We start from the raw sequence: 12,522 nt of genomic DNA, 5'->3' as shown, positions 1-12,522 counted from the left end.
CCCACACCAAGGTAAGGATTTACTGTCCCATTAATTGGTCAACATGTATTTAGAAGCACATAACATGTGGTCAGCACTATGTAGACAACGTTCAGGATATATAAGGGTAAGTGATGGGCTTTACCTTCAAGGAGCTCACAGTATAATTTGGGAAATAAGATTACCTTGGGAAAAAATAAAAGAGTGGCCAGTATCAGAACACATATCATTAAGTTTTAAACTGTGTGGTCTTCTCTCCTAAAGCTGCATGTAAATACGATGCTGAATCCAGAAAAACCTCCCAGATTCCAGGAGCCTGGATTACGTGCCGGGCATATGTGCTCTGCTGGCACCCTGCGTTTACTCTGTAAAAAGTTGCCCGATCACCTAGTAATAATGGAATCCATGTATTGTAGCCTAGCTTCTCTCACCAGACCACATGCAGCTTAAGGACAGGGGCTGGGACTTGGTCACAGCACTGTGTCCCCTCCTGCGGAGTGCCAGGCAGGGAGCGTGATCAGGAGCCCAGGGCCAGGTGAGGCTGGGGACTTCGGGGCTGAAGCCCCCAGGGCCTTGAACGTGGCCATGTTTCAGTTTGGCCTTCAACCTCGGAACAATGGAAAGCCAGTGAAGGCTTGAAGCAGGCAAAACGGCGCAAGCAGTTTCAAGTTTTGAAAAGAGCCCTCCCTCCAAATTGAAAAACGGAGAAAATGGATGCAGGGAGCTCAGATAATTTGAAATAAACATTTCGTTAAGTTGGGAGGGGCAGCCAAAATTAACATGTGCTTTGTGGTGTGATTTACCCAAATTTGGGAAATAGCCAGGTTTTCTTGGCCAGTAATATGGAAGTGTGGTTACTGCTCTGTTGTTACAGATTAGCTCATTATTTCTGAAAGTAAACAATTTAAATTACATTACTATCACTTTTGATGATTGTTGATAGTCTAGCGTATATACTGTGTTAGAAGTTGGGGATGGCTGTTAAAGCAAATTAAAAGTAATACAGAAATACATTGAAACAGTTTTACCTATTGTCTTAGCAGGTGGCTCTGCTGAGATATTCCAAATGGAACATTTTGCTTTCTAAATCTATTATTAGTTGCTAACCTTGCTAGGTGTGCAGCCCAAATTGCTACATTTTTAAATAGCGATTTGTCATCCCCTTTGTCAGGGAATATGAAGTTGTCCAATCCATGTGCAAGAAAATGAAATTAGATGGAGATGTTAGGATTCCCATGGTAGACTGGGATTATCTGGGGTTCCTAGGAGATGTGGCTCTGGGCTGGGTGTGGAGCAAGGGACTAGCATGAAGGTTTCAGGGTTTGCAGCTAATTCTACCTGCTCTTAGCAGGAACAATGGTGTTCTCTTCATGTTACTCTCTCTGCTTGAAACCTTTCAACGGCTCTCCGTTGCTCTTTGGATCACTTCCAAAGCTTTAATAGGGTCTGCCAAGCCCCCGCATGGACTGGCTGCCTCCTACCAACCACTCCAGCTGCATTTCACACCTTTCTCTCCAGGTGTTCAGGTAAGTTCCTTAAGTGTGCCCTTCTTCCTTTGACAAAGGATGTGTGACCTCTTTCCACACTCCGCTTGGATTGCTCCCTACCCCATTCCCATCCCTGGCTCCAACTCTAGCTGTTTAATTGATTCCTACAGTTTCTTTAAATCTAAGTTCAATAATTACTTTTTCAAGCAAGCCTTCTCTGAGACCCTCTCATCACTACCTCCACCCCAGACGAGGTGAAACTGGTTCATTTTATGCCCACAGAGCACTCAGAATTATCCTTCACAGCAGTTACACTTGCCCCTTTAATTAATTTATTTACATCATTATTTGATCGATGCCTTTCTGTCATCAAACTGAGAGCTCTGTGGGATGGTAAGCATGTCTATTTTTGTGCAACATTACATCCCTAGGGTGATGTAAACCCGACACGTAGTAGGTGCTCAAGAAATAGTTTGAATAAATAACTGGAAGAATGCATAACTTGAATAATAATGTGTTCCTTAATTCTCTTCCCTCTCTGTGATAGCCATTTGCTGGAACTGTGTTTTTCTCTGTATTTCACTTGGGGTCACCTACTCTCTTAAGTGCAGTTGAGATGCTCTCGACTCCCTATGTAGACTAGCAGGTGATAGGATGGTACCCACCATGGCAGAGGCTTAATTCCAGGAAGCCCCATATAAGCCCACAAGGGGAAATACTTCAGCTTCCCACTGTGCTTTCTTGCAGTTGAGAAGAGACAATAAAACAAAAATGCAAAAAGGCCAAGAGGCCCTAAAGAGATCTCGGGCGCACTAGACCTCTTAGCTCATTCTCTGCCATTTAAAAGGGCTACTCTGGACATTATGAGCCTATATTTTATTTTTCTAGATAAAAAGGTGAGGTTTAAAGGGAGCTGGCCTCGAATGAAAAATAGTGTCTGTACTAAAAACCATGGACAATAAGACCCTCATAAATTCACTTAAAGGTTCATCTGTCAGGCTTTTTCCAGTGGGATTTCTAGAAACATAAATAGCACGGGTGTTCTCTACATTGATGGAGAAGAAAGATTTGTTTTCTTCCTTTCCCGTAGTGCGTATGTGAGACTCCTCACACCCTCGTAAAGAGAAATGATGGAAGGGTGAATCTAACCTTTGCCTAATTTTGTATTCCTGTTAAATTCACTCTCACTGTCCTCTGCATGGACGTGGCCAGTGTGTCAGTGGGAACAGAAAGATTGGGGGCAGAGGGTCCCTTGGGGATGGAGAAAGGCAACAGGTAATTGAGAAGCAGGGATGATTCAATGATGACCCGCTCCACTGATGGGTCTGGGGGCCAGAGTTCCTGCAAGGCCACTGGCTTCTGGTTGTCACAGACACAGTCCTGGAAGCCATGACCGCGTGGTCACAGCGAGGGCAAAGAGGGACTGACTCCAGCAGCATCAGCTGTAGGAAAGCAAATGTGCTCTCAGGAGGCGAAGTGGCAGCGCCGGCCGGGGGTCTCCTGGGGCACTTGCTCCACGTCTCCTCTTTAAAGTTGCAGTAAAATGGCAGAAAGTAGTTTTGAAGCCTCCTCTGAACAATTTTATTGTCTGTCCCCTTGGCCGCAGAAGGGTACAGTTGATAAACGGCGAAATAATCAACTTTTGTATATTTCATTTGAAAACTTTAAAATTTTAAATACTCACTTTATAGCCCTGATAAAGCATGCTGGGGGCCCGGCGCTGGCCTCGCGGCTCTCCTCTGGTGGGTGGGTTTGAGATGCCTGGTTTCATAGCACGCTCAGGGACCGTCCCTGGCCTGGATTCCACCCTCGGCCCATGACTCACTGATTGGAGACAGTTACTGCTCCTGGGAAGCAGCAGTTCCACTTATTTCCAGGGAAGAGGCTGGGCCCAGGATAGAGGTGGAATCTAGACTTTCAGTGTCAATGGGAGGAGTAAATCATGCTTGTCGGCAAAGAACCACACAGATGCAAGCGGATCCCAAACTGGGGATGGGAGGAACCCAACAATGTAATTATTTAACACTCTGGAATACTCATGTATATTTCTGAAGATAGTGATCAGGTCTTATTCGTCTTTGTTTTCCCGATGTTTTGTGCAGTGTTTGGCACATAGCAGGGCTCAATAAATATTTATTTGATGAATAAGTAATTGAATGAAAAAGCAAAGTGGGCAAACCTTGAATGGGGCTGCCCTCCAGTCTCCTGGAATTCATGTCAGGGAGCCTCACCAACAAGACTTAAGCAACAGAAATGTCTTGTCTCAGTTCTGGAAGCTGTAAATCTGAGATTGAAGTGTCAGCGGATTCGTGCTTCCTCTGAAGGCACTGGGGAAGGATCTGGCTCAGGCTTCCCTCTCGGCTTCTGGTAGTCCCTTGGTTATTGACAGTGTAACCCCAGTTTTTACGTGGCATTCTCCCTGTGAGTGTAGATGTCAGATTCCAAATTTCTTCTCTCTACGAGGACACCAGCCATATTGGATTTGGGGCCCACCCTACGCCAGCACAACCTCATCTTAATTTAACAAATTACATCCACGGTGACTCTGCCTCTAAATGAGGTCACCTTCTAAGGCACTGGAGGTCAGGGCTTCAACATATGAATTGGGGTGGGGGGGCACAATTCAATGTATAATGCCTTCTTCCCTGTATACTTCGAAGTGGAATTTTATTATAAAAATATTCCAAAAGCACACATTTGATAGGTACTTTCTTAGATGTCAAGAGATATGGGTTCTGGACTCAGCTCAGCCATTAACCCCTGTGTGAACATAACCAGGAATTTCATTCAGGTTAATGAGGAGGCTGGGATGTTTGATCCTGAAGGTGCTTTGTAGCTCAAAGTTTGTATTATTTTCTTGGCCCGTCATTTGAAACACACCTCTTATATGGCCTTTCCTAGTGCTCGCTGCTTGCTGCTCCACATTTAGATTAGGCATTCAGAATTCTATAGTAATTGAGTCCAGCAATGTTTCTTTAAAGAATTCAAGACCTCGTCTTCCTGCTTCAGAGGCCAATGTCCTGAACTCATAAAGTCAGGGACCATGTCTGCTTCTCTTACGGCTGAGTTTCAAAAGCTAACATAGTGCCAGGCACTCACTGCTCAGTAATAGTAAACACTCAATAAATATGTGTTGAATAAATACTGAATGAATGAATGTACTTATTTCAAAATTATTTCCATAAATTTGTCAGCTATGTTCAACTCCATGTATGTTTAAATCTTTCTTCCCCACTCTTCACATTTCCCTGTAACTACCAATTCCAATGTAACTTAGAGCTCAAAAATCTCATGTTTAATGTCCGTAAATCAGTGGTTGTCTATAGATAAGATAATTTCAAGGTATCTAAGGGATTTTAGGGAATATTTGGGGCATTGTGAAGAAATCAAGACATAGGAAGCATAGCCATTGTATAAAAACTGCCAAGAAATGAAGTTTATAAATATCCTTCAGTGCAATCTGGTGGAGGAAATTAGCACCTCTCCATGGGCTTTTCTTAATAAATCTCACAGTCTCTATTTCTGTATATATTTTAGATTATTTGTAATAGGAGAGCCATACATATAAGAAATAAAGAGCACAGTTGAAGGTTGAGAATAAAGGAAGTATTAATTTCTGTGTTACCTGGATGTCTGGGCACAATGGATCATGGTTGGTCCTCATGGGATGTGCATGTACAGGGTCAAGAACAGTGCTCTGTGAATAGTAAAATTTACAAACATTTTGTTATTATTATTATTTAAGGTCCCAAAGACAGTTGGTCTGTTATATCATTTTCGGGGCTATTTCTTTATTTTCAGAGCTTGAGGTTTAAACTCATCCTAGCAAAAATGGAGAAAGAGATGTTTTGGGATTTTGTTTGTTTGTTTGTTTTGGGTTTTTCTGTTTTTTGTTTTGTTTTGGGGGGTAATTAAGTTTATTAATTTATTTATTTGTTAATAAAAATTTATTTATTTTTCTGTTAGAGGTGCTGGGGATTGAACTCAGGACCTCATGCACGCTAGGCATGTGTTCTACCACTGAGCCATACCCCACCCCGGCGTGCTAATTTTGCAGCTACTGTGTCACATGTGTCGAAGTCAAGAGGCCTCAGTACTGTCTCACCAAGCCCACCACCAACAATGGAGACTTTCAGAGGGGGATGTAACCTGCTAAGAGCAATAACAAGCAAAATTTATAAAGAAACCTAATTCTGAAAGCATTTTAATTATTGGAGGGAGATTTTTAAGTTGGGGAGTAGAACCCAAGGAGTATTTCATTCCTCTTTCTGTTTCCACCTCAGCTAAGTAGCGCCTTGCTGGTCAAACTGCAGGAAGCCATTAACCTGGGATGGGGGAACTGCTTGAAAAACTCTACAGGGTACAGAGATGCCTTCATCTTCCCGAAAGTAAATGGAACAGGATGCTGCCAATGACAACGTTAGAAAATTATATCTAGTTTAATTTTTCTCCTACACCCTGGTTTCATTTATGAGCCGGTTCAGTTCTCCGGGGCTGCAGTCAAAATCGGGCAAGCCTCTCTGCCAAAGAAGAAAAGGTTTCCATTTGACAGAAATACTGTTCAGAGTGATTGATCTAAAAGTGCTGAACTCATATTCGGAGTCTGAGATCCAGGAACCGCCGGCTGGGCTGGGATTCAAAATTACAAGGATGGAGTGAGTTTCCGAGTTGTGATGCATTAAGCAGTGGGGGCAATTGCTTTTCTCACCTATCTCACAAGGGATGGAGGAAGGGAAACGTTTAAGAATTAAGAAAAGAAATCTTAGGGCTGTTGAGTTACTGCATCTTGCTCGGCTAGAGACAGGATCACAGTCTGCATTTAGTAGGGAAAGTTTGGGGAGGAGCTTAATATGTCTTTTGGTAACTATGAATTGTTCGAGAGGAGAGTTGGAGAAGACAAAATAAATAATAGAGGAAGAAAACCATACAGACCAGGCACTTTACTACGGCCGGACCTACTAAAAATGTGGGTGCTGAGCATAATGGGCCTATTTAAAACAAACAAAGCATTTCCAGGGTGTGAACTAAAAGGAGCTGGTCTACTGGAAAAAATACCTTTTGAATATTCTACAAGAAATAATAAGCGGGAGCAATGGTCCTAGGAGATTAAGACATATAATGTTAACTTACTCTTCATTTGTGTACTGTGGTTTTCAACAGATGGATTTATCAGGGGTTTGTGGTCGCTTTTGTTTTTTTTTCCCCTTACGGATGCCGAGCTATTTCCTTGCGTGCCATTTTAAATAAAAATATTTTTAAAGGGGACACAATGTTAAGGGAGATGTATAAATGAGACAAGTGCTAATTACAGTGTCTAAAAAGAATGTCTTTATCCTGTAAATCGCAGCACAACTGCTTACGCAGGGAATGAGCGAACTCCACACTGGAGCTGCAACTCTCCATCAAGTCACGGAGTGTAAATCTGGGCAATAAATGATCAGAAGGTACTGTCCTGTGTAACTTGTACAATGTTCATAAACTAAACTGATGAACAAATAAATATTCTCCGATGGATGAGCAGGCAAAAATATAATCTCACCAAAATGCCTTCCCCTTCGGTTGGGGAGAATGGCAAGGAAGTGACATCTCTTTGAACAGCGTGCTTGGTCTCAAGGAGAGTAATACTTGGAAAGTAATCTTAGTGCTTAATCTGAGAGCCTTGACATCGGCCAAAACCCTGTGGCTGTCAGTGGGGGATCTTTCTATAGCAAAGACGCAGGATCAAGCTAGTCTCTCACCTTCTGGTCCCAAAGCTGCCAACCCACTTGAAATTCTCAGAGACCTAAGTATTGATTTGTATCCACAGACAGAGGTGCGTGGGCCTTCATTCTGAGTAGAAGTAACCCCACAAGCTCAAAAATCTGTAAAGAGAGAGATGACTTTCCTTAAAGAAGTGCTCGAAGAATAAAAATGCCAGCTGCCCATCCTCTAAGTTTGGGTGGGAGAGCATACAGGTGCTCTGAGCCAACTTTGTTGAGCTGGCTTCACAATGGACACCCCTCCCAGGATGCCCCTTTCTTGGGTGGGCACATGGATGGATCCGTAGTCTGCGACATGAAGTCTCAATTCAGTGGTGTGGCCTTCAAGGTCCTGATTAATGTGACTGTGTTTCTCATTCATGATTGTGTCCCAGCAATTCCAAAGGGAAGTGTGTCTACTTTTCTCTTGCTGTCTGTGCCGTCTCTGGCTCTTGGGACTCTTGCTCTCGTTTTCCTCCCCGAAGTTGTGTGCATGCAGCTTCTCCCTTGGCCTGACCTTCAGCATCCTCTGCAAGAACACATCCCCAGTCCCTCCTACAGGGCACACATGGAGCCCCCATTTCTTGGTGAAGCTTTCCCAATTTTTCCATCTCAGGATGATTTCTCCATTCTTTAAATTTTTTTTTGGTTTTTAGAACTTGACAGCACTGAATACATTCTCTTGTAAGTGTTTGATTTCTGCTCATATTACCTTCCAAAGTCCTTCTAAGCTTTTTGAGGTCCTCTATAAGGCCATTGCATTTCTTGTGATATTTAAAGTAGGCAGTTTGAGATAGTGCAACTTAAAATATTAATAACTCTTTGCTTTATGCACAAAATTTGAACTAATGATTTAAAAATTAATTTATAATTTGAAAAAGTCATCAAGACTCTTACAACTCCAAAGTTGTAGTCTCATAAAAACATCTCTTTAGCTGCTAAACTGGAATACTCTCCTGCTCTTGTCAGTATCACCTGAGCCGTGCTCCTGTTTATCTGAAATACTTTTTATAAGTCACTTGGTAACTATTTTATGGTTATTTTAATTTCAATATAATTATCATTTTAAAGTTACAATCTGTTAAAAGTGAATTGAATCATTTGTCAGCATTAATGCCGATAATTAGCACTAAAGAAATGAGCCCCAAATAAATACCTTTGAATTGGAAGTTAGATTTGATAAAGATATCAAGAAAGCCAAACAACCCTCATGATATACTGTGAATCATTCCAGACAAAGTTCTCTGTGGAATTTTGGAGACAGTATTGTGAACGACAACAAACATTAAAATAAATACATTTTAGATTTCTCAAAAACTACAATAATCTGGTCAAGAATGATTTTAAAATGAAAAAATAAATAAATCAAACCCCATCTGGTGGTGTGACTGTAATATCAATACCCTTAACCTGTCCCAAAGCTACAAAAATCAGAGACTGAATGAATTCTGGCTTCCCATCCCCCTACTTTGTCTTTTTTGCATTAATTATTTGAATTTTGAGTTCTAAGAATCAAATACACCTTTCCTTTGTTATGTTGTTCCTTATAGCATAAGATTGCCAGTCAAAATATAGGATGCCCAGTTAAATTTAAATTTCAGATAAACAATGAAGAAATAGTTGGTATCAGTTTTCCCTAAAAATTGCATGAGACCTACTTATACTTCGATTTTAACTGGGTGTCCTCTATTTTAGAAACTAGTTGGATGTTTCATAATAATTAAAACACAGTTGCATGTGTGTGTGTACAAAAACCCAATTTGAAAGATACTTAATTATGAGTCATCCGATGCAGTCTTTCACCACCACTAACCTGGGCGTTTAGTAGACACACATCTTCTTCCCAAAGCCCTTCATGAATCTTCCAGCTAGAGTCACTCTCTCTCTCATCTGTGGTCCAAATACATTTTGTGCTTCTTCCTGGGCACTAATTCATACTGTCAACAAATATTTATCGAGTACCTCCTAAGAGCTGGCCACTGTTCTAGGCTTGGGAGACTAGTAATGAACAAAAGAGACAAAGACCCTGCTTTCATGGAGCTTACATTCAAGGGGCAGAAGCAGAGAAATGGCCTAAACATTACATAGTTTATCTGGAGGTGATAAATAATCTAAAGACAAATAGAGCAGGACAAAGAAGATGAAGGGTGGCAGGAGGGGAGTGGTGCTCTCCTGCAGAAGGAGGTCAGGGAAGGCCACTCGGACAGTCACATTTTAACAGACACTTGAGAAGGTGGGAGTGTGAGTCACATAGATAACTGGGGTAAGAGCAGACAAGCAAAGGGATGCTCAGAGATAGCAGAGCACAGAGCACGTTGGTTGTGCTCTGTGAGTGGCGAGAAAGCCACTGTGCCCAGGATGGAGAGAGCAAGTGGGGAGGAAGGGAGAAGGGAGCACAGAGCCAGCCTGGGGCTGTGTGCAAGGGACCTCTGGGCAGATCATACCTGGAATGCAAGACAACAAACCCCTTTAGGACAAGAACCGTGAACAGGGGAATGTGGGCAATGTCATTTGTATGTGAGAGGGCTGTGGCCAGGACATGTCTCTCTCTGTGGATTTGGCAGGAGAAAGGGCTGGGAGCTTCCTCTCTCTCACTGCTCCACTTGGTTTCCTCCTGAAGATGAAAGCTGGGATGATGAGTAGGCTCCCAGCATCTAGGAGAGATGCCCATCAGTGGAAGCCTGCTCAGCCGGCACATTTCTGTCTAGAAGAGCCGGGGGGATTCCTGCTCCACTGTCACTGGTAGACCTTATGTCTTTAACGGCACCCAGAGCTCTGCCTACAACATAATAAGCTAGAAATAAATGTTTGCTAAACTGAGTTCCTGAGCCACTCAATCCATCCTTTTACCTCCATCCATTGGGATGAGGCAATTTGGTAACTGCAAAAGCCTCATCAATTCAGTGGGGATGGAAGTCCCCTAATGTGCCCCCTTTCACGTGGTATCATTTGTTGACCTGCTCTTCTCCCAGATGCGACATGTTCCCCAAAGATTCTTCCAGGTTTTTAATTCACATTGCATCAAGAGGTCATCATGGATGGCCACTAGTAATGTTTTCTTTCAACCAGTTCCTTTCTTCCCGCAGTGTCATCATCACTACAGGCGATGCTACTGTTAATAGACAACCCCACATCGTGTTCATTTGTTCTGGTACCAACAGGCACATTCTGAACACAGAAACAAATAGTAACATTTGGGCCCCATCTGGTATTTATTCTGTGCATGGCTGTAAAAGCCAAGTCTTGAAAGCCCTTAGCAAGGTAACTGTCCTTGACCCATTGGTGATCTTTCTTTTTTTTCCCTCTGTCTTTTAAGACACATTCAGCCTTCAAGTTCTTTTGTGCAAATTCCAATCTCCTAACCTTTGAGCTGGATGATCTTTAGAGTAATTCTATAACTTTCCCCTGTTGACCCATTCACTCTGAAACTGAAACTTTTTTCAATTTCTCCCTTCCCTAGGATTCTCTTTGCTCTGTATAATGTGGGAGCCCAGTAAATATGGATTCCCTGACTAGTCTGCATGCGTCACATCGCCGGACTTCGTTTACTTAAAATTTCCTCCAGCACCATCTTCTTGCAGACACCAATTCTGAAGGTCTACCTCTCTAAAGCCGCCATCATGAACACACTTATACACATTTGGCAAATATGCTCAAGTTACAAACAAGGAGATGAGGTGGAGTAGAGTGATGACAGGGTCAGTCATCAGAAAATGCTCTATTAAGTGAGGCCAGGCCATGTCCCATTCAACTTTGAATTCTCACCATGAGTCACAAAATCTCGCCTTCCTAAAGGGCTCCTAGTCTCTCCCACATGAGAGATATTTAGCAGATACACTTTTAAAAAGCCACCATGTCTATAATCCACAAAGCCCTTTCTTTTTCGGTAACATTAGGAAAAGAAAAACACATTTATTCCCCTTGCTAAGTTCAAAACAACACGCAAAGCCCGCCCTGCCCTGCCTCTCTTTCTCTTCCAGCCAGATTACAGTCTTACTGTGACTCTGAAACAAAATTACTATGAACAGACAGTCACCTTCAAGTACAAATGGAGAGGGCCAGGCTGGGGTCTGGGGGAGCTCCCAACTGTTCCCCAGAGACCAATCTTTTCACTTCTGGAAACACAGTCTTCAGATGTACTTGCTTTTCTGTCCCACGTGGATGCTCCCCCAAACCACTCTGTGGCTCTCCTCCCTACTGTGTTTCTTCCCAAATCCTACCATGGCAATCTGGGCACGCATCCAACAGCAGTAAACGGAAACCTCTTCACAGGGCTCAGCCTCAGCACCGCACAACAGCAGCTAAACACTGCCTTCGCCGCCTCTCCTCCCAGCGTCAGCACATACAATATCAGTACGCTGTTTCTTTCATCTTCCCAACGCTGGGGAGGTGTTTATATTTGCGGGGGACTTTTAAACAATTCCAGCCAGTGGGCTTTGCCATCGGGCTAGGCCCCAGGCGGGGAGCAGCCTCAGGCTGGAACCGGGAACTGAAAGTGTTCTTGGTCAAGTTCTGTGTCTGCCCAAGTCGAGCTGTCTAACCCAGTGCCTGACCTTCTCTAAAGAGGTCGTCCTCAGAATCACGGGGCACTTTGATAAGCTGGAATATACTAATTTATTGGCCATTTAAAAAAGAGGAAATTTTATTATGGATTACTCTGCTTTCTCGAAAACTTTTTTTTTTTATAATTAAAAACATCTGGAAGGCATTTTAATATATCATAAACAAGAGGAAATCCAAAGCACGTGACTTCTAAGAAAATGATGCAAATAGCATCTCTCGCCAAAATTTACTGTGATCTAGCTTTTCTTTTTTTCCGGGGTGGGGGTTTGGAGGTGGGGGAATTCAAAAAAGGAGGGCAAATGAGAACAGCATCGAGAATTCTGCAGAGAAAACAGTTATTTCAAAATTAGTCTACTGCTATTTTTGGCCGGTGTTAGAAGACATTACACATTGGCAGAGTCTCTGAAATATATTTGGTTTCTTCTTAAAAATTAGTCATTTTACTGGTAAATTTCTTTCTGAAATAGACAAATAATTACATAAACACAAGCTAAATTAGGAGGTGGTAGTAAGAAGTCAAACCAGAAAGGAGACATCTTCCAGAGTGAATTTAGGGAACGAACAAGCTGTTTTTAGTATTTGATGCTTCCCCTCCGTATCCGTCTTTTATTTGGATAATAGCATAATAGGGTTACATGCATTTCTAACAGATAGCACCCAAAACTGATGCCTGTATACAACATTGCAAGTGTTTCTCAATTTGTCTTTCATCAAACAGGGCATAAGCTAGCTTACTTTATAAATGATGTATCTGG

At 42.5% G+C, this 12,522-nt stretch overlaps 1 long non-coding RNA gene across 1 annotated transcript; it reads right to left on the bottom strand.

The window, feature by feature from the left end:
• Nucleotides 1-39: 39 nt before the first annotated feature.
• Nucleotides 40-11,675, bottom strand: LOC123619253 (uncharacterized). The gene is made up of 3 exons (XR_012511548.1): nt 11,425-11,675; nt 7,205-7,327; nt 40-5,163 (listed from the first exon to the last, which is right to left on the bottom strand). It is a non-coding gene; the product is annotated as an uncharacterized LOC123619253 (long non-coding RNA).
• Between the last annotated feature and the right edge of the window lie 847 nt (nt 11,676-12,522).

Source organism: Camelus bactrianus, chromosome 13, assembly GCF_048773025.1.
Source record: "Camelus bactrianus isolate YW-2024 breed Bactrian camel chromosome 13, ASM4877302v1, whole genome shotgun sequence".
Lineage (NCBI taxonomy): Eukaryota > Metazoa > Chordata > Mammalia > Artiodactyla > Camelidae > Camelus > Camelus bactrianus.
Note: the sequence above shows the minus strand (reverse complement) of the source record. Positions and strands in the feature narration are given on the sequence as shown.